At 41.6% G+C, this 23,608-nt stretch overlaps 1 protein-coding gene across 2 annotated transcripts in view; it reads left to right on the top strand.

Annotated features, from left to right (window-relative positions):
• The window catches only part of NELL1 (neural EGFL like 1), a 525,706-nt gene that overhangs the window by 284,003 nt on the left and 218,095 nt on the right, over positions 1 to 23,608 (top strand). The window lies entirely within an intron of this gene.

Raw genomic sequence — 23,608 nt, 5'->3', positions numbered from 1 at the left:
GCTGGATCTAGGCTCCATGCTGGTAAGTAGGGGGCGGGGAATTGGGTGTGCTAAATGGGGGAAAGGGAACCATGGGGGGCCTCCCACCAGGCGCCATCCCCTGCCTGCTCCCCCAGCTCCCCTGAGTGCCCCCTGACCCCTGCTCACTCTCCCAGCCCTGTCAATGGCTGCCCTGCCTGGCCCCAGCATCCTGGCTTTAAAAAAAAAAAAAAAAAGCTCTACACTCACCGGCTGCTGCAGTGGCTGTTGGGGCTTCTGGAGGGTCATGGCAGAGCCCCCCACACAGCATGGGGCAGTGGGGGGGCAACGGGGATCACCCCCTTTCCCCCACCTGGCATGAGCCGATGAGTGGGTTTCTTTTTTTTAGAAACTTAGTCACTGTGCTAGGGAAGAGTATTAGAGTATTACATGGGCATGCAGGAAAAAAAATAAGGTGGCCAAAGCATGATTTGAGATGTAGCTGGAAAGACATAAAAGGCAATACAAAGGGATTCTACAAGTATGTCAAAAGTAAGAAAAATACCAGAGGAGGAGATTTAGCAAGCGCAAATGCAAAATCCTTCACTTGGGACTGAATACTTTCATGTACAAATATAGACTTGGGAATGATTGTTAGGTTGCAGTACTGCAGAGAAGAACGTGAAGGTTACAGTAGACCGTAAGCTGGATGTGAGCCAAAAGTGTACTCTTGTTGTAAAAAAGTCAGTATTATACTAGGTTGTATTAACAGGAGTCTTGTTTGCAAATCAAAGGGAGTTATTCTTCCAGTCTTTTCAGCACTGGGGAGGTGGTGTCACCTGTAGTATTGTGCCCAGTTTCGGCCCCACACTTGAAGGGGGTACAAACAGATTGGAAAGAATCCAGCACAGAACAAGAAAACTGATTGGGGGCCCTGGAGGCAAGACTTGTGAGGGAAAACTGAAAGTACTAAGGCTATTTATTCTGGGGAAGGGAAGCCTGAGGGAGGGTTTGATAAGAGTCTACGAATACCTCAAGGGCAATTATAGAGTGGGTGGAGATGGGCTCTTCTCTGTGTCTGTAAGGGGATAAGACTAGGAGCAGTGGCTTGAAGCTGCAGCAGGGGAAAGTTTAGGTTGGAGATTAGGAGCTGCTTTCTGACTATGATGGTGGTTAAGCGTTAGAGCAGGCTACCTAAAGAAAGAAACTGTGGACTCTCCATCTTTGATGGTTTTCGAGAGCAAGTTAGACAGATACTTGTCTCGGGATGGTTTAGTCAGGGATGAACCTGCCTTAAGCAGGAGGCTGAACTAGATGGCTGTATAACATCCCTTCCTGCTTTCCTATGGTTGTAAGAATGACTGTATTTTTATAAATGTAACAGTGCCTGGTAAGGTCCACAAAATATATCTCATTTTAAGGATTTATCTTCTGTAGTTAAAACATAGTCGGTGACTGATTGAAGAAAGTGCTCATATTCCTCATAATAAATGAGGTGCGGTACTTGAATAAAGTGGAATGATCAGATAGAGTCCTTTGGAAAGATCTTAATCCAAGATTTAATGAAGGCTGAAAAAAAACCCCTACTTACTGAAATTTAGAAACAAAAAGTGAGAAGAGTAAGAGAAAAAGTCTATAATATTCTCACAAGAATACATAGGGCCTGGCTTTCAGAGATGCCATCATCCTTTTTGCAAGTTTTGCAGAATATATTAATGTACATTTTCCCCCTCTGTTGAGCTACAGGAGATAGAATTAGAAGGTAAATTTCTGTGCACTGACACATGGGTTCAGATGAGAAAGTTTGAGCTAATAGTCACCAGGTTAATAGTGAATATTAAGGTTGCATCTGTAAACCAGGCGCTGGAGTGATATTCTGCTAGAAACCAAGCTGCAGCTGGTTATTTTTCTGCTCTTTCAAATTACTTTCTGGGAATAAGCCTTTCTTAAATGAGGGGTTACATTTGATTTGTTTTAGTGAGGCTAATTGTGTATTATAGTAATCTGTACCATTAACTTGTCTGTTCGGGACCAAGTGCAGTTACACACCACTGGTTATGACCTATCACTCATCCCTTGAACCTGTACGGAAAATCCTCAAAAAATTGCAACCCATATTAGAAAAAGACCCTATTCTTAAAAAGATCTTCCCAGAGCCACCCATCCTAGCCTTCAGACAAGCACCAAACCTCGCCAACCTCATCACCAGAAGCAAACTTCCTCAACCCCAGAACACATCAAAAGGATCCAGACCATGCCATGACAAGAGATGCAAAACCTGCCCCCATATCTCCACCACCCCCACTATTACTACACCCCACAACAGAGCGATCAGCATCCTAGGATCTTACAGCTGCACCTCCAAGAATGTAGTATACCTCATCCAATGCACCAAATGCCCTAATGGAAGATATGTAGGAGAGACCAGACAACAACTGCGCACCAGAATGAACGCACACCGGAAATCCATCAAAGACAGAAACACCCAATTATCGGTGGGGGCACATTTCTCACAGGAGGGCCACTCTCTCTCCAATCTCTCAGTCCTGATCCTCAAGGGAAATTTACACAACACATCCCAGAGACGAGCCTATGAGCTCCATTTCATCAACCTGCTGGATACTAGAGATCAGGGACTAAACATAGACATTGGATTTTTGATACATTACAATCTGCCTGGCAACTGACTCCCCAGCCCAGCTCCTGGCTTGTTTACTTTTCATCCCATCCAGGAAGAGCACACACCAACTGCTGAAACTTCCTTAGCCTGACAAAGGGTTTTTGAACCCGAAAGCTTGCTTAATAACTATTCTCCAACCATTTAGGTTGGTCTAATAAAAGATATCAAATTCACCCAAGGAACCTTCTCTGCCTATATCCTTAGACCAACACGGCTACAACCTAAACCCCGTTACTACCCTTGGTGGTTTTTGTTTTTGCATTGGAGGCAAAGGATTAATTACTGACAAAATTACTTTGTGTTCAGCTTGAAACATGAAGCCTTTACCAATTATATTTATATTTTTAAGGATTTTTTCTTTCTTTAATTTACTTAAATTATTGCAAGTGGTTTGTTACATTTATATTCTGAATTTCCTGTTTGGATGGAAAATTTAGTGTCCAAATGAATTTTACCAGAGATCTTGAATTTAGGACAGGTTAGCAAAGTACAACAAGGTATAGAAATTAATGCTGCATGAAGGTTAAGTACTTGATTTAATGTGCTTGGCACATCAGCATATTAAGACAGCTCTTGAAGGACACTGGAGAATTTGTTTTGAGTATTCAGCTATAACTTGTTGCAGTTATATAAGTTTTTATGCAACATATGGCTTAATGCTAATATACTTGTATTATTAGCTCTTCTGTCATATGAGAATGGTATGGTAATAGTTACAATTTTAGTATACACATCAGGCCAAAAGTTACAACTGATATCTGTGCAAGGGGCTAGCAGAAATCCAGAAAGATTCTGTGGAGTGCTAAATTCCCTTGCTCAGATTGACATAGTGAAGATGCAGGACTTTAGAGGCACATGGTGCTGATTCTTTGTACACCCACACATACAGACTGGACATGAACCTTTGAGATGCTGAGCTCTCTTTCAAAACTCTAAACACCTTCCCCATCCTGGATATTAATGATTGTTAGTAAAGTATGGTTTTCATCTAAAGATAATGTAACTGATTTTTTCAAGTACATGGGGAAATGGGACTGTTAAGGAAACATCAGCATAGGCTGAATCAATTAATGGAACATCAGTGTAGGCAGAATACAATAGTTTGGGGAATAGAAGAAAGAGATTAAAGCACAATTCAATCGTGAGTCTGTGGAGGCACAATTTGTGGGTGGGCCCAGGGGTGGGCCAAAAGCCCCATGTCCATTCCTATACTTCCGTGCTGCGGCTTAATGCCCCCCCCCCCCCCCTCCCATGCCCCCAGCCCACATGGCAAAAAAAACTGCCCCATCTTGAGTGATGCCAAGTTGGGGACCAATCTGGGGGGGAGACATGCCCCCCCTACCAGTCGTCTGTGGCAGAATTTATCAAAATGTACTATTGTCTCCTCTGCACCATATTAATTCCTGTGCCAGTTTTATCATACCTCATGAATTGTGTGAGAAGTTAAGATCCATAACCAGATTTAAGAGACTTTCTCTCTAATAGGCCTATGCATTATGCTGAATTTGAATGCTCCCTAACTTTGGGACCTTTGTGTGCCCACCTGTGTTTTCTGCATGTTATATAGGACAAAAAAAAAGAGACCCATCTTAAACTGCAATTACAGGCATTAACTCCATCAACACTTAAACCTTATGTTTTAACATACCAAACAGTTTTCTTCTCTTAATGGATTATAATGAAGAGCGCAAATCGCTTTATTCATAGAAACCATCAAAATTGAGACAATCTTTAATAAGCCAGAAGCGGTAGAAGAAATACATTTCCACCCTGAGAATGAGCAAAAATCTTGACTGCATTGGCACAAGAAAGCTGCACTTTTAGTGAGAACAGTTAAAACCTCTGGTGCTTGTGAGTGTTGTCTAAACATTTCTTGAATGATTCCTGCTTCTTGTTTCTGTTTATGTGCATTCTTCTGGGAGACAGCTTTGCACGCACAGTAATTTTCTACATAGAAAGGTCTTACTCATATCTGCCTGAATTTGTTTCTTTAATTCCATTTTGTCATCTTGGATTCTAATGAAAATAGTACCTTGGGCAGACCTTATCTAAACCATTTATTTTATATCTTTCAATTAAATTTCCACTTGGCAATATAAGGCTACAGTCACTGTTTTGAAATAGACTCCTGAATTTTAGATCAATGGCTTTTTTTTAAATGAGGTTTCTGTACCCTTTCTATTTGCTAGTGTGACAGGTACATATATAAAATATCCGATTAGGAATATAGGAGATAGGAAGAATATTAAAACTCTTATTTTAGAACATCATGATCTGCTTTTAGATGCAGATCTTAGTAAGGTGTGATTCAGCTTTTGTACCACAGGCACATCTAAGTCTCAGATGTTCCCCTGCTTCCTCAGTTGCTTGCCTCTGTCCAAAACTATGGGTATTGACATATGTAGCAATTGTATTGATGTCAAAGAATACCAATATCGTTTGTTAATGCTACACATTTCTATAGCAATGCATGTGTAGCAAAATGACTCCAACTTTATCCTGCTTCATTCAGAGTCAATATAAGGGTGGTTTACCTATGTGATTTTAGCTAAACCACCCTGATATTGACTCTGAATGAAGGAAGTATCTAGAAGATTCAAACCTAGGGGTGTCACCTGCAGTACTGTGTTCAGTCTGGGCCCCACACTTCAAGGAGGATGCAGACAGATTGGAAAGCAACCACTGCAGAGCAACAAAACTGATTAGGGACCCTGGAGGCAAGACTTATGAGGAAAAGCTGAAAGCACTAAGGTTATTTATTCTGGAGAAGGGATGCCTGAGGGAGAATTTGATAAGAGTCTATGAATACTTCAAGGACAGTTATACAGAGAGAGGGTGGCGATGGGCTTTGCTTTGACTGCAGAGGACAGGACTAGGAGCAGTGGCTGCAACCCGCAGCAGGGGAAGTTTAGGTTGGAGATTAGAAGGTGATTTCTGACTACAGTGGTGGACAAGCATTGAAGCAGGCTACTTAAAGAAAGACATTGTGGACTCTTTTCAAGAACAGGTTAGACAGATACTTATCTGGGATGGTTTAGTCAGGGGTGTACCTGCCTTGAGCAGCAAACTGGACTTGCTGGGTCCCTTCCAGCCCTGCTTTCCTGTGATCCTGTAATGCAGAAAATTGCATATATAATGTGGAAAGGACTAGCCTGGGGAGGTATTGAATCTACCATTGTCTTGATGTGTGATCTTGAGCAAATACTTAATTTTTTGTGCATTAGCTTGATCCATATCTAAAATGGAGGCACAAAAACACTGTACAAGCTAAGGATTATCACTGTTGATATAACTTATATCATAACTTATTATGATGTTATTTATGAGCAATTTTAGATTATGATAATTTTATTGAGCTTGTTCTGCTCAAAAACTGTATATTTTTCTTTCAAATAGTTAGTGTCTTTGAACTCTTTTTCTTATACTTAGAGGTCGTCCTCTGACATCAGAACTAAAGACAGCAGGTAGGGCTTACTGCAGATGTTATAGCAGCATGGCTTGTGACTGGATATATACAATTATAATATCAGCCCCTTTCAGGATAAGACTAAACAGCCAGAAAACTCTGTGAAAAGGGCAGCAGCAGAGAATTCTTTCAAATTGCGTAGAGCATTTTTTGCATCTCTTGTGCTCCTAACCCCATTAATAGAGACATAGTTAAATCACAATCTCATGATTTTCATGGAAACCGTGAAAAACAGCGATTTCCGCAATCACTGTGAAAATGGCATTTCACACAATTTTGCACACAGTCTCCTGAAAAAAAAATAAAAGCTTACCAGAATACCATAAAAGTGTGGCAATTCATGCAGCCATAGAGCACATGGTTTGAGAGAGAGCTACGGAGAGGCTGAACTAGTGATGTAGATTCAGTGAAGGCACCAGTCAGGAAAGCAAAAGGCACCATCTTTTAAGAAGCCAGTTTTAATGCTTTAGCAATGCTGCAGTATGAAGATGATGAGTGAAAACAAATCCAGGAGAGCTAAATATGTTTCAAGTCAGGATCATGTAATGCAGTTCTGTGGAGTAACCTTGCATGTAGATGGTGGTAAATTGTTTTGTTCATTGTGCAGTGTGACTCTGGATGTGTCGAAAAAACAGCTTTGATCAGCATTTAGAGTCCAAATTATCTATAAAGCAAAAGGCTGCTGTGGATCCTGAAGGTCAGAGCAAGAAACAAGCAACTATGTCCTCCATCTTTAAAAGAAGAGAGTCTGTATTCATGCTAGTGGAAGCATGCATGGGATCCAACATTCCTCCGGAGAAAATTGATAGCCCTAAATTAAGGGACTACTTGAACAAACACGTGCTAAATGCTGGCAGTTTCCCACATGTGAACAAGCTTTGCCAAGATTATCTATCAGGAGTAATTGCTTCACATGTTCAGTTTACAGAATCTGCAGTGGCAGAATACGAGTAAATCTCAATGTAGCAGAAGATGCAGCTGATGCCCAAGGTAACTGTTCTGCACATTTTATTTGTACCTGGAATCTGGGAAGTCCATGACCTGTTTTTCAAACAGAGCTGGTTTACCTCACATCTGTCAATTTTTCTACCATGGCACAAGCCATAGTGAAGGCTGCTGTAAACTATGACTTAGAATTTAACAAGATCTCAGCATTTCTGTCTGATAATGCAATGTATATGTCCAAACTTTCTCTGATGTGCTCTATGGAATGATGCCCAATGCAATTCATGTCACTTGCAATGCATCCATTTTTTTTTTTTTTTACTAAGTGACATCTGGCAAACACGTCTTCCTGATGTGGTGTTCTCTTTTAAAAAAGCATTCAAACATTTTCCAGGCCGTACACTTCAATACAGGGAATTCATTGCCAATGAAAGTGGGGATTGATATTTGGCTGTGTCGCTTCCACCAGAGCCAGTGCTTACAAGGTAGAATTTGTGGTTCAGTGCACTTCGTTACAATGCAAAGAATATGAAGTACTATCAACAATTTGTGTATGAGAAACTTCACACCTGGCACACAGTGCATGCTTTAACTATGCAATTTCTTAAGACCAGGTGATATTGAAGATCATATTATGTTTCTGGGTGAAAATACGATTTAGTTCATGGAGCTTCTAATGTGGTTTGAAAGTCAGCAGGTTTTGAAGGCACCCAACAAGCTGATGGATTTGCCAAGTTAGGTTGAAGACATGGCATCACAACAACTTTCAAACTGTCAGTGTGAAAATCAGCGGAGACGAGAACTGTTCCAGGCAATTGCTGTGGAGTTGAATCAGTACCGCAAATACAATCAGTCACTACGACCCTGGTTTAAACAATTGGCTGCATCCTTTTTTAGTACTGTTTACATTTTTACCCCAAACAGGTGCCTTTTCTGAGTTTTGACCCTCAGCTACTGAAATCAAACCTGAATGGGAAAAAGAACGTGACAAGGAGTATGCTGCTTACATGAACTTTGTCAAAGAGTGCTAGTTGCTTTTGACTGTGACTGTGTTTTGGGAGTCTGTTTCTGATCAGTTTCCACAACTCTACAACTTGGAAAAATGCTACCATACCATTCCAACCAATTTGGTGGATGTAGAACATGTATAGACAAGTGTATAGACTTATCTCAGTGTATAGACAAGTATTCAGACCGCAGAGATGGAGGACATCAGTCGCAATTGCTGGTGGATACTGCATACTAGCATTTAACAACTACCATGAATTGTTTCTATCAAGGTTAGCGTTATTTAGTATTACTAAAAATTTTGTAGAACTCTAATAATAAATTATATTGGTTACAATTTGCAATGTGTATAAATTTAGATTAATAATTTTAGGGTTAGGTATTTGACCAGTCAAATAAAATATGGTCAATTGGGTGGTCAAATATCATTATAAAAATTGCCAATAATACACAGATAAAACATGAAATTTTTATCAAGAAATGTGTCAACAAACAATAAAGAATCATATGTAAAAAAAAACTACAAAAAAAGTAGTTTTTTTGTAAAATTGGTATAATCTTTAACTAGTCAAGAAATATTGAGTCAATTGACGGTACTGGACTGGTCAATTAACAACCCTACATAATATATTTCAATTTAGATTTAAATTTATTACTTACATTTATAATAATGCAGTAATTTATTTGATATTTCCACAGACTCTGCTATTTAATTATGCCACAGTTCTTGACTTTTGGCCAGTCAGTGTTGAAGGGCGGGGCTAGTGGGACCCTTAGCCCAATTGGGGGCGGGGGCAGGCTTACTGCAAAAAGACTGTGAAATTGGCTCTGCACTCCATGAGCAGCCTGTGAAAATCCTTTTGTCTCGCCATGATTTAGGTAGCTCCCTACCCGTTAGGAGAGTATCCTACAATTGGAGAGGGCAACCAGCGCACACAGCCTGTTAAAGTTCTCTTGATATTACAGTACCCAGCTGCAGCGGTTGTAATATAGAACAGCCCCCATTTATTTCAGTCTGCAGCTAGCAGAATACAGTGGAAAGGTGGCTTAGCAAAATCTTCCTTTTTCCTTTTCACAGTCAGTCTGACTGTAAAGCTGTTTTTTGTTGAGGATTGAATGCTGAGAATTGAGACCATCTGGGAATGGGTCTGAGTTGGAAGGCTGGGTGTTTCAGACTTAAATCCAGAAAAATCAAATCTGTGTTACAGCTAAGATCTCTACTACATACAATCACCTAAATTCATATTGTTTCTTTTCTCACATACAGCAGTGAAGGAATGTAGCTGAGTGCCCAGGGCAAAGAGGAGGTGGGGACTTTCAGTTCATGATTGCAAACATGAACAAGTGGCTGCTGGCAACAGATGCTTTTTCCCCACCCTTCCCCATGAAGTCAGTGCTGAGGAAAGCTTATGCCACTGCTCAGATTAAAATTCATTGGTGTCTTATTAGGAACTCCCATCTTGGAGAATAGTCCATCTAATAACTTCTCTCTGACAGTGGTCTAAGCTGATTTTTTCCAAGACTGTGTAAGACCCTGTGCTTGGCACCATAAAAAGTGATAGATGCCTTACTTAAATCCTTGCTAATGTAACTGTAGGTGTTTTTCACATTCATAGAAAATAAAACAAAATGCTTGAGGCCTTTGCCATAATATTATCATCTCAGAGAGTTTTATAAGCTAAGTATGTTGTTTTATGGAAAAGATTACTCCTGTCTACCTTTTATTTATTTATTTATTAGCTTTTTAATTACAGCTAGTATAAAGTTGTTATGACATTGGAAGAGGGGGACCTACTTTATATTATTCAGCATTTTACATACCATTTTCATATCTTTTATTCAGTTTCTTGTAGAGTATGGAATAATAACTTTTTAAATCTCTATGTTCATTTGTTTAAAGAAAACAAATGGGACCTTCAGCGGAAGCAAGTTAAGTAGGTACATGAATATTATAGTGATCTTGGAGCAATAACCATTTTTATCATTACACTTCCACTCAACAGAGGAAAGCATAATTGCTGCTATCTGTTTAAATCCTTCTAGTTCTATTTGTTAATATAATTTCAATTGGCCATAATACATTATTTCAAATGTGTTTTGGATTTTAATCTCTAACATAAAAAATGTGATCACTGAAATCTTAAAAATAAATTATCCAGAAGAGTCAGTCAGGTCATTATGAAATATTAAATTGATTAGATTAGGTGTACTTAATGTGATTTTAAATCAGTCCATTAGAACCAACAAAGTGGGGGGAGAATAACAGCTTGGGGATGTTTTAATAATAACTTGGCAATTCTATGGTGCTTTCATCTGATCAAAAAATTGTGGGTTGGATATTCCAATAAATTTATGAAGCAGGCAATTATAATTATACCAATAATAATATTACAAATGAAGTACAGGTCAAACAGGAACTCTGTTAGAGATGGGATAACCCTCTTCCTTAATCACATGGTTTTCTTGTCATCCCTTTTATCTTACTATAGTATGTTCCTTATATGCATGCATGCATATAAAGGGTCAAATTTAGCCAAAAAAACCCATACATCTCATAAATGTATAATTATTTTTTCTATCTTCTCTATCCTCTTGACATTCATTACTAGGTATAGATAATAATTCTCTGCCTTTTCAAGTTCTTCCTCACCTTTTTAAGAATTACTTACAACCACTGTCATAGTAATGCATCCTTGCATTCTGTAGGACATATATCAGTTCTGTAACCACATTGTCTAAATGAACTTTTTGAACAAAATACCTACATTACTTTAAAAAAAAATCCTCCAGTGTTCATCTCAATTTATTCTTCACTGATGTTTATTCTGTTTGATCTTCCACTATATTATCTTAAATTAGTTAATATTAAATTCTACTTGTTATCTCTCAGCCCATTTTAAGGTGGATTCATACCTATTTACAATTTATTACACTATTTTTTGTTTGGATGTTTTGTATCTTATGTTATTGGCATATTTAAGTAGTTTATATCTTATTCCTATTCTTTTCTGCCTCTCTCTTCTCCCTCTGAGATACAGAAACCCATCTGAGACATATGGTGTCCTCTGTAGTATATGTAACGTGGAAGGACTCTGTTTTGTGGTGGGAAAGGTCAAAGGTGGGGGGGGGAGAGTTGTTTGTTTGTTTGCTTTAATTCATTCTTAGTGAGCAGAGACTAATGAACCATAATTTGATCCTATACCTTATTCTATGGTCCCCCTACTATGAGGGATCGTAAGAGATACCATTTCTTGCCAACCTAGAAAGTGAGTCAAGTATGGCTCAAGCAAATGTGGTATTGAGCATGCTGTGGTAGAGGAATCCTTTCTTGATAGTTATATTGTCATTACAGAATCTACACCATGTCTTGTCAGGCAAGAAGTAATATTCGGTGGACAGGAGAGAATAGTAACAGTTAAATGACTATTGCAATATGAAAGGACTGTTGAAAACTTCATAACAAACAGGCGTATGGGCTGTAATATCCCAAGTAATTTTTCTAGAGGGTGACAAGGCACAAAACAAACTCTTTCTTTGCCTGCTTTGATAAGAAGGAGAATGGGAAGCAAGCTGTAAAACAGGCTTGTCCAACATACGGCCTGTGGGCTGCCATGCGGCCCACCAAGCCATTTTCTGTGTCCCGCAGTGCTGCAATGGGAAACAAAAGTAAACACTGTTTACTTTCGTTCCCACCCCTTGTCCCTCACCCGGCCCTCAGCAGCTTCCTAATGGCTGCTGAAGGGCTGGGGAAGGGACAAGCTTCCCACACGTGCCGCGTCAGCTTGACATTCCCGATGCGGTGCGTGTGGGAAGAGGAGTAGCCATGTGCCACTCGGGACAGGATGAGCCCAGCCGGAGCAGCAGGGGCTCAGCTGCACTTTCCCCTACCTGCGCTGGTCAGTCCCGAGTGCACATGGCTCCGCCGTCGCCTCTGCTGGCTGGTGTCGACCCGGGCGGGTCTGTCCCATCCAGAGTAGCATGCAGCTGAAGCTGGCTTCCCATATGCTGCTGGGGCTGGGAGGAACCCGGCCGGGTCAGCACCAGCCAGAAGAGGCAGCGGCAGAGCCATGTGCCGCTTGGGACTGACGGGTGCAGGCAGGGGGGAAATGCAGCTGAGCCCCTGCCGCTCCAGCCGGGCTCATCCTGTCCTGAGTGGCACATGGCTCTGCCGCCACTTCTGCTGGCCGGTACAAACTTGGCCAGGCTCCTCCTGTCCCCAGCAGCTCATGGGAACTCGGCTTCAGCCTCATACTGCTCCAGATGGGATGGACCCAGCCGGGTCAGCACTGGCCAGGAAAAGCGGCATGCAGCTGAAGCTGGCTTCCCACATGCTAATGGAAATGGGAGGAACCTGGCCGGGTTGGCACCAGCCAGCAGAAGCGGTGACGGAGCCATGTGCCGCTCAGAACAGGACGAGCCCAGCCGGAGCGGCAGGGGCTCAGCTGCATTTTCCCCCTGCCTGGGCCCGTCAGTCCTGAGCAGCACCTGGCTCCACCACCGCTTCTGCTGGCCGGTGCCGACCCGGCCGGGCTCCTCTCATCCCCAGTAGCACGTGGGAAGCCAGCTTTAGCTGCATGCTGCTCCGGATGGGACAAACCTATCTGGGTCAGCACCAGCCAGCAGAAATGGTGGCGGAGCCATGTGCTGCTCTGTACTGACCAGCGTAGGTAGGGGGAAAGTGCAGCTGAGCCCTTGCTCCTCTGGTTGGGCTCATCCTGAGGTTCTTTTCATGTTTGTAAAATGCTTGGAGAGCCCCACATAGATGCATTGCACAGAAATGCAAAATATATTTTGACGTATTTAGTTGGCACCCCGGGCTGAGATTTTCAAAGCTGAGTCAAAAGGCCAACTTCCATTAAAATGAATGGGATTTACAGGGCTCCAGATCTTTTATGACAACTTTGTAACATGCCTATCTACCACTTTTTGCAAATCTCAGCCACAGTTTGGAAACTCAGCCAAAGACCATAAGAACTTCTGAACATAAGAGCATAAAAAGTGCCATGCTTGGTCAGCCCCATGGTCCATCTAGCTCAGTATCCTGTCCCGAACAGTGGCAGAGGTGGATGCTATAGAGGGAGAGTTTTGAACTGGTTATTTAGACCCATTTCATTGTCACTTCCTGCAACTGCATTGGAGTCAAAGGTCACGTGACATCACTTCCTGATGTGATACCACTTCCTGTGAAGTCTTTGAATATGACTCGCTGGCCCACTGGGTGATAAAAAGTTCGTGATCTGGCCCCACATTCAAAAAGGTTGGACACCCTTGCTGTAAAGCAATGGTTTATCTAATTTCTTTGCAATAGTTTGGGGGTGGGGGTGGGGGGGGGATCCGAAGAATCTTGGGTCCAGATATAACCACCGTTCAGCCAATCCAAATCTGAACACACATTAAACCTAATTATAAGCTGTCCATTGGTTTAGGTATCACAGGTGATCCGAGAAAATAGGAATTGAAATGTCTTGCTGGGTTAACTAGTTTATCCCCATCTCAGTGGGATCTGTTTCTTGTAGTATGTTGTTTATACCATATCCTGTCAACTTTAAAGCACTCCAAGCAATGTGTATCCCACCATTTGTTCTGGGAGGTAGTTCTTACACTCCTGCAATAAAGGAAGAACTGAATATCAGGAATTTATCCCAATAGTTACCTTTCCTCTATTTTATGTTGTTATTTCTAGTTCTCTTCCTTCTCCCCACACAATTAAATTGTCTACCTCTTTGGTGTTTTTATATCCTTCAAATTTTTGTAGATTTTGATCCACTTCAGCCATCACTTAGCCATGATAAGCATTTTCAGTTTTTTTAAGTACATCTTCTTTTATGAGTCCCTATAGCTCATTAACTTATTCTTGTGTGTTTTCTCATGTATCCTGATATTCCTGGGTTTTCTTCTTTTTATTCCAGTATTGGGCTCATTCCATACATGGCCTTACCCTATAGTTCCATTTGGAAGCAAGCACCTTGGGAGAGGCTTTGCAAGCCCACAAGCTGTCACTTTCAGGTCTCTAATTTCAGTGACCTTAAATTGTGAACATTTCCCCAGGCCTACTTTGCAAAGTTGACCCTCATAAATTCTTTAGAAAATATATCAAGGTTGCTACTTTTTGGCATGGCCATTAGTGACAGAGGTAGTGACGTGTCATTTGTCTTTCTCAATATGAATGTTGTTTAGGATGCCAAACATGCATCAATTAGGCAAACTTTTCTTATGGAAGATATTTGCTTTCCTCTCATTATAGGATTGCTAAAGAATCAATACAGTATATATATTATTTTTTCCACTGAAAGATTGGTCACTGGTTAACTTTATTTTGCCTCTAAATATTCAGAACATGTTTCTATGTTGTTAGTTTTCTGAACTTCATTTGAGCCTAGTGAGGTGTACTGCACAAGATGACCGTCTTTGGCTTACAAAGGCCCTTGGTGTCATATTACAATTCTGTGTGGTCCCAGATAATTATTTTGAGTTGCACTAATTTGTTCCATCTGTCATACTCATCTTGTGGTCATCCAGAATATAGGGTCGAGTCTGTGTCAGAAGGAATGTTTTTTTTTGTCTCCTTCTAAATTAAACTATTAATATTTAAATATCCAAATGACTATTAATTTTTAACATCTCTCTCTGTTAAGTAGTTTTTGTCTGCAGCCTATAACAGTTTCCTGGTGTATATCAAAATCATGCTGTGACTGACATAGCTGAGGCTAGCCAGGATGCTCAGTCTGATAGTCCCTAGATTGGTATTTATAAGAATCAGTAGTAGGAGAATCTCCGTGGTGAATTTATCACCAGAAGTACTGCTAGCCCTATTGCAGATTTTCTGAGGGATGGAGTAAGCTGTGTGACCCATAGACTTCATTAGATAAGAATTACAATATTAACATTATGGAAATTTAGATTTATTACTAAGCTGCTCATGTGGTTAGAAACACTCTGGTAAATGCAGCATATAGATGGTGTCAGGGAGGGGGCAAGGAAGAAGGTAGGCCATGTTTCCTAGAGAGGAAGGCACATGACAAGATGTTAGATCTGAATTCTATTAGTAGATTTGCCACTAATTATACTATTTATGAAGTGTGCATTGTCTTGAAGCTAAATTTGATCCCTTCTATGCATGCATTTGGGAAAGTCACCATTTTTGTTCTCCAGTTCCCCCTGAAACTTGGAGATGTGTTGAAATTTATTTTCTTTCTCATGTCTCCATATAGTATTCATATGCAGATGAAGACTCCTGACTTGTCTGTGTACTTGTTCTTCATCAGTGTTTGAGGTCCAAATACTGACCATCATAAGAGTCCTCCATTACGCATGTATGTGAATTGCTAATTTCTTAGAAGAGATCATAGCTATTAAGTTTCATGGATGCTGAAACAGGAGATAAGTGAGCAAAAAGGAGGCACAGTCTGTGGCTCTTGTGATAGCATGGTCTTCCTTTCCTACAATATACACAGTTGCCTAGCTTGCCAATTTTAGGTAAATTGTGTCAGAGAAAAGCAGATGAAATTTTGCTTGGCAGGGTAAGCATCTTCACACATAGCAAAGTAAAAATAAATGCACAATGCAGCAGGAAAGCCTGTGGATTAGCTTAGGTAGAGTTGACAGATACAGTAAGTGCTTTATGGGTTTTCTTTGGGATGTCTGGATTAATGTGGCTATAATTCTGTTTAATGCCTGTTACCTCCATTGAGTTGCTGCAGTACACTGCGTTCTGTTTATATGATGCTTACCCTGTGTTCCCAGTGGGCTTGTGTTTGATTCTGTTTCAGTCATCCCTGTACTACTAAATGATTCCAAGCAACCTTCACTAGATTGTCATTAGGTTATATGCTGGCTTCTGTATTTGATTCATAAATTCTTTTCCTCTTTGACATGATCTTTACATGTACTCCCACTTACCTTGATTATAAATATTCTGGATTCTAATTGTTTTGTTTCAAATGCTCTGTGTTCTAGAGCCAGTCTCCTTCCTATTGTTGGGTGTCGGTCATACTTTGGTTACAATAAGATAAGGACTTCTTTTAAACACTATCTTTCAAAAATTTTATAGATGAGGAAGGAAAGTATCATTATCCCCATATCAAATGGCTGGTTAAAGTGGACAGGAAGGGAACCCTGATTTCCCATCATGTGTCTTAGGCAATAGGTACATTCCACAATTACCTGGAGATCAGCGACATTTGCAAAGTAGCTGCCACACCATAAGAAGCTCCAACCACCCATACATTTAGACCTTGAAAATGGGTACTAACTTTATAACTGGTTTTTATTGAGTTTTAATTTGCACCTGTAGAAGGGTCTCCCCTGTGGCTGGGAGCCCTTTCTGCTGATGGGGCTTCCAGCCACAGGAGTGCACCATGCCTAGGGTAAAATCTAAACCCTAGGGATTAACAGACATACCCTGAGCCCTAGGTTTCATGACAGCTGTGATCATCATGGTCTGGGGGTGTGGAAAATCCCTGGACCAAGGGGATCACAGATCTTTTGATCCCTAGGGCTCAGGGGTGTGTGAAACCCCTAGACCTTGGGGATCGTGGCTGTCTCGATTCCTAAGGCTGGCCCGGGGTGTGGGAAACCCCTGGGGCTTCCAGCTGCAGGGGTTTCCCACACCCTTTGGCAGGAGGATTGCCCTGTGGTGATCCTTGGGCCCTGGGGGTGCATGTGGCACCCCTGCAGCTAGGAGCCCCTCAACTGGGGTCCATGGAACTCCCAGCAGTGAGAGCTTGCTAATATGTAATCCCACCTGTGGCATGGCAGGCGGTGTGATTGTTTGAATTCCATCATGCCTTTACCTGCATGTGTAGAAAGGGCCCTTTGAGGAGAACTTACTTAAAATTCCCCTTTGCTGCCGGCAGCTATGCTGGAATTAACTTTTTAGAAGCAAAATAAGATGCACTGGACCAAAATGTTTTTTGTTTCCTGTTTGGAGGATGTCTTCCTTCAGTACCACCCATGGGTGACTGGTGCCTCCCGAGTCTGGGGGGGCACCCGCAGGTGCCGCCGTCGGTATTAGTGGTGGGGGTGGAGCTGGTGAGCTCCCACAGGTGCTGCCATTGGCAGTGGGGCTCGAGCTGGCGAGCTCCTGCAGGTGCTGCCTTTCCTGCTTTTTCACGTACTTTCAAATAATTGTGTACATGTCTAGGACTCTGGTTCTCCAGCCCTATATCCTCTGGAACAGAGAGGTAGAGGGAACTCAGGTTGGAACACCTGGGTCTGGCAGTGGTGGAGGACCCCGAGTGTACTCAGGGATTTGGCAAAGGGTTTGTTTGGGTCTATAAAAGCAGTGGGGGCTCCATGCTGTAGAGTGGGGACCGAGCAGCACCTGGTGGCTGGACAGCTGGCAGGTTGGCAGTCTTTCCCACTCCCGCTCCTTCCCCACGGTGTGTGTGTGTGTGTGTGTGTGTGCGCGCGCACGCGTGCGCACACGTGCATGCATGTGGTAGGTTGGTGGGTGGGGAGGCAGGGAACAAAGCTCTGTGGGATTCTGGAAGTGCTTCAGTTGCTTCTGAAACATTTTAAAGGGCTTGCACATTTGTCCAGCTGGCCCTTGACACATTTCAGAGGTGTTGGAAATATTTTAGTTGCTACTTTTGTTCACAACCAATATTTCTGGCAGTGCTGACAATTAAGTTTTCCTTTGGTTATCAATGCCAGGTTATTTGTCTTACTGTGAGTTTATGTATTTTTGTCTTTATTTTTTCTGTTCACCCAAAAGTGTGATGTGACTTTTTTTTTTTTTAAGAGAGCCATTTGAAACCTACAAAACCTAGGTCATTTGTACTTCTGTTGCCATACTTGGATTTTCTAGTTCTGAATTTGAATCAGGAAAAAAAAGTTGTTGAATTGGTATTGAACAGGACAGAGAAGTCACCGTGATGTAGTACATGCAGTTCATTTTCTTCTGATGTTGTTTTGCCTTGAGTTTAAGCATATCTTTCAGGTGAAGTAGTAAAGGTCATTCTCAGAGACCTCCTACTTCTCCAGCTAGTTTGTTTTAGAGACCTTATTAATAACATGGGGCAAGATGTACGTTGTTAGTTGCCTTCCATGCAGAAGAAGATTGGCTAGGGTCAGAAGATCACCCTGAGTTATGTTGGGATATAAAGAGCTATGAAAATTGCAAATAGCATTACAAGAAAAAATTATTACTCACAGCTGGTATTTTTGCAATCTTTTTTTCTTTTTTTATTGGGAATTCTGTTTAGTGAGGGTTGCCGTTTTAGCCAGCTTCTTTTGTTATAGCCATGGATCCTGTTTTCAGTTTCAGGGAGCAGGCAGGCAATTCTCTCTCTGTCATTTGATTGCTCAAATCCAGTCTCATTTCCTCTATTGGCCTGTGACTTCCTGCTCTCTTTTTCTAATAAAATACTTTAATCCCCACTCTTTAAGCTTCCTGGCTTAGTCAGTATCTTTCAGACCTGGTCATAGGACTTCTCTTCACCTCATCTGATGTTTTTGTATAGGGACTTGTCTCAGCTATATTCACTGATGCCTAGAATCAGTATATAAAATATAAGTTTTGCAATTTTTTTTATTGTACCTTCTTTTGTCAGTTGATTTTTTTTCTGGCTATTCCTCACAAGGTATTCATCACATCATGTGTTTTGTTGTCCTTTTTAATTATCAACTCCTTTATTAAGGACTGTATTTTGTATAATTTTACCTATAGCTATTGTTTAGTGCTGGAAAGAGAGACGGCAGGTTGAATTGCTCATTTTTTGTCTCCTTCAAGGCCCCTACCTTGAATCCCAAATTCATGTCTTTAGGGCTCTTACATTATTGTTGGTGAGTTTAGATTTCTTGATTTGATATTTCAGGTTATTGCCTCTATCCTTCCTAAGCTCCTGTGCTAAATTTTCTTAGAGAAAAGACACTTCTCTTACAGCTGCAGTCTTTTTGCATAATCCTGTGCTTAAATTCTTATTTTTCTTGGATAGTAATATGGTTTGTTATCACTTCCCTATGACTGCTTGTGACTTTTTCAAGCATTCAAAGTATAAATCCTTTAGAAATGAATTCTCCATTTGGATTAACATCAACCAACCATGTATTCTTCAATCTAATGCATCTTATGTTTGGATATTTAGGTCATTTTATTTATTTTTTACTTAAGTGATGTTTGTGGAATAAAGTTGTGTTATGATTATGTTATAGGAGGCTGGTCTCAAATGCAAGCTCCTCCATGCACCCCAGTGGCTTGCAGACCACAGCTGAGACAGTGCCTCAGTTGCAGTTTCACAGTAATGGGGGTTCCTGGAGCAGCCTTAGCTGTGGTCTCCCGGTCACTGGGTTACATGGAGGACTGCCATGGATAGGACACTGCTTCAGCTGCAGTCTTCCAGCTGCAGGAACCCCTGGGGCATCCTTGTGGTTGGGACACTACCTCAATTATGCCTCAGCCCAGGACCAGTGTCTCCTTGCACCAGCAATAATGTGTGATGGGATCTGATTTACAATCTCATAATCATACCTCCTGCCATGCACATGTGGCATGGCAGGAGGTGTAATTGTGTGGATCACACATTAGATCCCATGATGCCTTTACCTGTAGAAGGGCCCTAACTTTAGGCAGACTTCTTTTCTTTAATCTTGGCCAGCCAACTCTAGATTAGTAACCACATTTTAGTTAGAAAAAAATATCTTTAACTCCATCTATAGCTTCAATAGGAGGCATTTGCAAGAACACTGTGATACTCATCTTTACTCAACGAAGTACTCTTAAACATTCTTAGCTGGCTAACCTTTTGTTTAGTTACAGTTAAGCTTGCATTAGGACACTTCCTACCAACACAAAACCTAAGCAACATGGAAGTAAGAGATAAAGGACAAGCATCAACCTTTTTTGCCATTTTCACGTTGCCTACACCACTGTCACTCCCACATGCCACAAGCCTTCCAATTCTACCTATAATAGACATCCTGGGTGCAGACAGAAGTTGTTTGTTGTGTGAGTGGCCCCCTGAAAGTGCTTTATAGCTGTGCTATGACCTGTGCATAGCTGGAAAGCGCTTTTAAAGTGTCTAACCCCATGACAAATTAACCCTTATCAAATAAAGGATAAGATGAAGGCACTGCACTTTGGAGTGCTTAGGGAACTTGCGCTTACTAGGATTAATTTGTGGCATGATCAAGGCTGGGCTGATGCATCCCAGTCCCACCCTTGGGGCTGTCTGCAGGAAGGGAAGAGGGAGTGGGACAGAGCTGCTGGCTGGGATTTGCCCAGCCTGAGCTGGAGAGGGGTGGGTGGATTGGAGTCCCTGCCACCTCACAGCCTGCCCATAGCCAACACTCTCTCCAGCTCAGGGCAGGCAAATCCCAGCCAGCAGCTCCGTCCCCTTCCCTTTCCTTTCCTACAAGCAGCACCAGAGCTTGGGGGGTGGGGTGGGGAGAGGAGGCTCTTTGGCTGTAGGCAGTCTCCTTGGGCTCCTGAAGCTATGTTCGCTTTCCTCCGCCTCCCTCCCCCCCCCCAACCCAGCAGACAAACATCAGTTGGGTCAGGGAGAATGCTCTAACTCATGGCACTTTATGTAAAGTGCCATGAGTTAGAGTCGGGGCCTGCAGGTCTGTCAGCACCCATCATATCAATAAGTAGTAAATACCTAAGGATCTTCAAACTGGTATTCTAATGTAAAACCTTAAGTGATCTCTATTTTTCTATTAAGTGATTATATTTAAGTGATTTATTCTTCTTTTAACAGATAGGCACATCTTTAACATATTCCATTTATTTGGGGAACTGTTTTGCCTTAGCACTGTTGAAGCTCAGTACGTCTTTGTATTAGAGAGTAACTTTGAAGTGGTGCCACGCATTGCTACTTAATTTTTGTTTTGTGTGGAAGTAAATGCCTTTTGGAGTGCTGTGGTGGAAAAAATCCAGTGAAAGAGTCTCAAAAAAGAGACACTTTAGAATTATTATTATCAACTAGATTAGATTTATTCAGTTTTCAGTTAGATTTATTCAGTTTTCATTAAATTATGAAGAAAAATGTTAAATTATCCAGAGTTTACTTTCTGTGGGTTTTTATTGCTATAGCTATCTTATTACTATAATTATTTTATTGCAGTTTTACAAAATGTAAAAGCTTCTATTAAATTCTTCTGCCTTGTTGTATCTTGAGTTGAAGTCCCAACCAGCCACCCCCTAATTTACATAAGTTTTCAGATACTTCTGAAGAAAAACTATTGTATTGTTGTCAATTAAATTGTCATATATAACTGATAATTTTATATAGTTGTCATATAGAACTATATAAATACCAGTATAATTTTGCCATTTACTTTGCTTTGCTAGCACAGAATGAAGTATTTAGGCCATCTCCAGTTCTATAGTTTTGCCACACAGAGGCAAGAAACTGCTCCTTTAGAGGAAATTGAAACAGACAAGTGTCTGCAATCTGTAAATTAGGTACTGGTAATTTTGGAACATATTCATATTCTCCCTTTTCTGGGTTGTTATTACCTAGTGTTTAATAATTGACTGAAGTGTGTGATGCTCCTTAATGTTTAAATCTCCAGTATGTCTGATATGATTTCATCAGAACCTTTCTTTCAAGTTTTTCTCCTGCTGCTTAGGTACTCTGGGGTGTTGTGGGAAGACTTTATATAGGAGATTCTCTGCAGTTTAAAGAAAGTAAGATCTTAGTCCTGTTGTTTTGATTACTGTTATTTCCTTGAGTTCTTTCAGTCAGTCCCCACTGATTCTTTCCATTCTGGCTAACCTAGCTGGTATAATATATTTGCTCTCTTGTTTGGTATGTCAAATTCAGTTCAGAGATGCAACTTATTTTTCCCTGAGATTTACTATTGCTTTTCTGAATGAAAATGACATAGCTACATTGAATGAATGACATAGCTACATTGGAAAATGCAAAGGTGCTATCTATGCTTTAGGAATATAGAAATAGCTTGTGATTTCAATCGTTTTTAGTAGCTTGTGATTTTGTTTTTATTTTGTTTTAATGGGACTTATTCCTTATTCCACTCAAGTCAATTGCAAAACTCCCACTGAACATGAAGGGATCAAATACTGGCCTATTAAAACACTTCATAAACCTTCCTGACCCTCTGATTTTTGGAGAATGGACAGTTTGCTTTCTAAATTTTACTTCAAACACTGCTGTATTAATAGCAGCCATAACACTTACTGCTTAAGTTGTGTTTTCCAATTCATAGATTTCAAAGCCCTTAAAATGTAAGTGAAAATATTTCCATTTTAACGATAGAACAGTTGAAATACAGATATGATAAGGTGACTTGGAGTATGTCATACATACTTTAGTGACACAGCTTGGAACATGAAAAGGACCTCCTGACTTAGACCTATGTTTAATCATTGTTTGTAATTGCTGTACCATAGCACATAAAGAAGATAGGGTTTGTTTTTAACATGGTTAGCCTGAAATTGAAATTAGCAAGCAACTTAAAGAAGTGTATTCCTTAATAACTGCCAGAAACTGAAAACAAACATTTTCTGACCTCTTGAAAACTCAAGTGAAAAACTCTTTCAAGATTAGCAAACTGCAGCACCATTCTATAATACTCAGTATCAAGATATATTTTTCTGACTTTACCAAATTAAAGTTTTGGCCGTCTCTTGAGGGATCCTTTTCTTATGCCTTGGTAAATTTGCATAGATCATTGATATCTCTAAGTACCATAGAAACCCTATGTACTTAGCTATAATTAATGGAAAATCCTGTCTAAATGCAATAATAATGTTTTAACTATCAACTAGGCTCGCACTGGCAGAAACAGAGAATTGCTTCTGTCTGATAATTCTGTCTGCAGATCAGGGGCAGATCAATGCCTTCTGTGGTGAGGGAGTAGGGCTGGGGCAGGGCGGAGTGTGGGATGGAGTCATGGCTTATCTGGAGGGCACAGGGTAGGGAGCGGTTCCTGCTGCTGCACACACCCTGGGAGGACATGGGGGCATGTGTCCCTGGATCTGTGTGGGGTAGGGGAGGGCAGGCTGCAGCTGCGAGCTGGGGCCAGGGCGGTGCCAGGCTCTTCCTGGTGGGAGCTGGGCTGGCTATGCTCGGGGCAAGTGGTGGCAGCTCTGGGAGGGGGCTATGTGGGGAACTGCAGCCACCCCAAATTTCACCATAGCCCCCCACACCCTCTCTACCAGCGCCACCACCACCTGCCCCAAGCGTAGCCTCGGCTCAGCTCTTGCCCCCGCCATGCGCCAGTAAGAACCCAGCACAGGTCCAGCCCACACGCACCCGCCCCTCACAGACCCAGAGGCACACCCCCCCTATACCTTCCTGGGTTGCACATAGTGGTGGGAGCCAGGCCCCTCCCCCCCCCGGTGCCACCTGGATGAGCTGCAGCTCAGTCCCATGCCAGCCCTGCCCTGGCTGGGCAGCATCTGCCCCTGCCTCAGCCCCACTTGCTTCCTTACTGCAGTAGTGTTGATCTGCCCCCCCACACCCCTTCCCTCCCTCTTCCCCTTCCACCACAACAGACTTACCAGCTGCTCACAGCTCTCCAAGTTGTTGGGCTATGCTCCTTGCTGCCTACGTGCTGTGCTGGGCTGTGCACATGCACGGGCA

This window comes from Alligator mississippiensis, chromosome 2 (assembly GCF_030867095.1).
Source record: "Alligator mississippiensis isolate rAllMis1 chromosome 2, rAllMis1, whole genome shotgun sequence".
Lineage (NCBI taxonomy): Eukaryota > Metazoa > Chordata > Crocodylia > Alligatoridae > Alligator > Alligator mississippiensis.
This window is presented reverse-complemented; position numbering and strand designations above follow the sequence as displayed.